The following is a 3,688-nucleotide window of genomic DNA, read 5'->3' as shown; positions in this document are numbered from 1 at the left end:
TCCTGATTGCTACTGGGAGGATTCTCCGAGGTCCTAGCGCTCAGCTCTACCTGCTGCAATACAGATACGGTTACAGCTCTATGCACTACTTAAAGTAGCTCTCTTACTGCTCTGCGGCAATGTATGCATGCACATAACTAAATAAATGGCCAGAAACATTATGGTATAAATGAAACACGCGCTTAATGTATCAAGCCACACTGCTGCTGGAAGCAGGATCTTTTGGGAGATCCCTGCAGAGCCAGGTCCACCATGACATTGGATAAAATAGCATTATCACTGTAACTGGAAAACTACTCTGAAGGCGGATTCTGACATTCCCGGTGTTATTTGCGATCACAAGGGGGACTTAGAGGTCACTGACGGTCTGGAAATCAAACCCACTCTTGTGAATGTGGATAGAAAGACCAGCCTCTGTGTCAGAGCAAATCATTGCTCCTTACACTGACAATTGCATGCCAGCCACCTGTCCCCATGAAGCACAGCGTGGAAATCTGATCGGTCACCTGGAAGTTTGTGGAACAGTTTTATTGGAGCCCCATTATTCTTCAGCTTTACCACGTGGATTTTTCCTTCGCTGGAGCCTGACCCCCTTTCAGCGCTGTCGCACTACACAGTGCCTGGGAGGCGAGGGGCGTTGGGGAGCCGCCGCAGCCGGGAGTAGTTCAACTCGCACTGGGGGGGTGGGGGGGGGGCAATTTTGGGACAGCTCTACCCTGCCTTTCTTTTCTGCTGTGATCTACGGTACTCACACGCTAGGGAGAGCCTCGCTCTTTGCTCGGAGGAAGCTGTAGACTCCTGCAGTTCGAAATCAGGATAAGAGCGTGGGATTATAAACGGCTTTTAAGGCTCGGGAGCAGGCAGTGAAGAATCTGGACAGTGTCCCCGTGCTGCTTCCAAAGTCTCCTGCAGCAGCCGACTCCCTTAATGCTTCATAATGAAATCACTTCTCTGTGAACCGGACTCGTCCACGGGTTTCTGCGAGCAAACTACAGTCCAATGCAATTTAAAAGTAAACTAATCTGTAAACCCAAATAGTTTACAAACCAGTATTGTTCTCGCAACAACACAATGCACCGCAACAATACGTTGGGGGGCGTAATAGTAAGTCTGGAGTGTTTATTTGTCACCAGCCATATCACCGCAATGAGAAGGAAGGCGCCAGAAGGGTCTGTTGATTTTCTAGAAAGATGACTTTATATCAAGGTGAGGTTTGAATGACAAGACCCTCTGATGGGGCAGGGCCCAAAGAGGTTAGTGGTGGAGGCTGGAGACTGATTTTTGAGAGGAAGAATTTTGCAAGCAGATGAAAAATAATGTGTTTGGTGGTTCTTTTATGTGAGTGGCTATTAAGGAGCTGGTGAGACCCATCTCACCTTTCCCAGCTACAACAGTTTGAAGTACAGAATGGACAATATTCAATTTTGGACTAGTGACAGATTTAAAATCCAGTATCTCACTGTATAATGGGACTCGAAATTTGTACTTTATGTTCCTGGAGAGGAGCTGGGAGCCACCTTCCCACTTGTTTCTAGCCCTGGTAAACAACCACATATCAGACCCTCAGATCACTTTATTATCACTGCTGTGTCAACAATGCAAACCTTCATTACCCATTAGTCCAATTTTCTAACAAGCAATTTCATGCTCTCTCATGTCACCCATTATGTATGGAAAAAGCTTCCCAATAATATCCCAAAAGCCACTACATAACAGTCTTCAAATATGCTAATGGCTATTATAGAGAGGACTGTTCTCCGTGTCCACTGAGGTTCTGACAGAAGCAATGGGCTTACTCTACAGCAAGGGAGATTTAGGTTAGATACTAGGAAAAACTTTCTAACTGTAAGGGTAGTTACTTTCTGGAATAGGCTTCTAAGGGAGGTTGTGGAATCTCCATCATTACAGCTTTTTAAAAAAGGTTGGAGAAACACATGTCAGGGATGGTCTAGGTTACCCGGGACCTGCCTCGGTTCAGGGGCCTGGTCTTGATGATCTCTTGAGGTCCCTACCAGCCTTATGATTCTCATTGTTTTCCTTAAAATCTCTCCTTAAAATTCATCTCTGCCAAAGACACTTAACATTGGCTAGGCCTGCTGGGTTTTGTGCTTAGCATGCCTGTTTCACTGTTTTGTTATCTTTCCCCCATGACACACCTCTTGTCTTTCATCATGGGGAGAGACCTTTTTTTATGACCTATGTCTCCCATACCTCATACAATGGATTTTGGTCCCTGACTTGGGTCTCTAGGTGCTACCATAATACAATCTACACAAGCATTAGGTGGCTGTTTGAAAGCTGTTCAGAAGTTTGTAATGTCAGCAGCAGAGATGGATTAGTGGGCAGAGTGCAGGTGAAATGGCTACAAGGTTATCACATGAATAGCAGCACCATAGTTAAGAGAAAGAGAGATGCACATACACATATGGGATAAAAAGTTTTGTGGCATAAAGGTTTTATCTAACTTGAGGCTTTGATGTCTGAATTACTCATAAATATCAAAGCCACACATGAATTATGCGGGACATCCCAACTATTATACCCCTCTGTAAGTAAGTGGAGTTCCAGCCTTGCACCACACAAAATCTATACACGATGCATAATGTCAAATGCACCCCCTCACAAAAGTTTGCCTTTATTGATACCTTAAGCAATATTAAAAGCCTACACTTTTATCCCCAAGACATCCATGTGGAAATGTCTCTACCCTTAGTTCCCTTTAACCAGAGTTTCACGCCCACCTCTCTTATATCCTGGTGGAGTTAAAAGGTTGTGTCTGCCACAATGAGTCATCAGAGGTTACTTCTCAGCTTTCTACAGGATTTTAACTATTGCTAAGAGAGTGGATCAACACAGTCTTGCATCTCCATGCAGGATTGTATTTCCTGGAACCCTGTTGCACCGCCATATAAACTTCCCATATGTTCCACATAAATGTGATATTTTTGAGATACAGTGCATGTATCATGCACCTTTTACTGCTTCACCTCCACCCTGCCCACCAGTTCATCTGGCCTACTTCTCACATACCAAATTCTGAGCAACTTCTTATAACCACCATCATAAAAAAATCAATTTGCCATGAGAAAAGATTCTTCCTTTCCCAAAAACATACGGAGATTCACCAAAAAAAAATGCTTGTGCCTCACCCCTAGGATGAGCAATACTGAGTCCCGGATCAGTGTTAGGTTTAAGATCCTCTACTTTGTAGAGGGAGAATTGGAAGATTTATACCATTGGAAAGAGAGGATGGTTAGTTTCCCAGAGGGACACACAGCATTTGCTTCTGGTCCTAGAAAGTCTTCAGTGATCAGACTTTAAAGTAGTGACATTTGTTGCTATTTTAGGAGGCAGTGTGCCAGGGAAGCAGCTACTCTGTGTGCCATGTTCCCTTAATCTGTATCGATATCTACTCATATAGCTGCACAAGTTAATGCTGCTTCAAACAACATTAACTCTTATTTTGTGCCTTCAGCCCCCTAAGCAAAACGAACTTTTTAACCAGATATGGGCAGGGGATCCACTGGCAACGTAGAGGAGCCATGCTGCCATGAAGAAGGGATCCAGTCATCACCGTGGAGGGATCAGCTCTCAATGGGGCTCCAACTTCCTTTTCCCATGGGTACCCAGGATCTGCAGTTTGCATTTTGTGTGGTCCTGCATATAACCCACAAGGGGAGTTTTGCAG

This window comes from Caretta caretta, chromosome 1 (assembly GCF_965140235.1).
Source record: "Caretta caretta isolate rCarCar2 chromosome 1, rCarCar1.hap1, whole genome shotgun sequence".
Taxonomy (NCBI): Eukaryota; Metazoa; Chordata; order Testudines; family Cheloniidae; genus Caretta; species Caretta caretta.
This window is presented reverse-complemented; position numbering follows the sequence as displayed.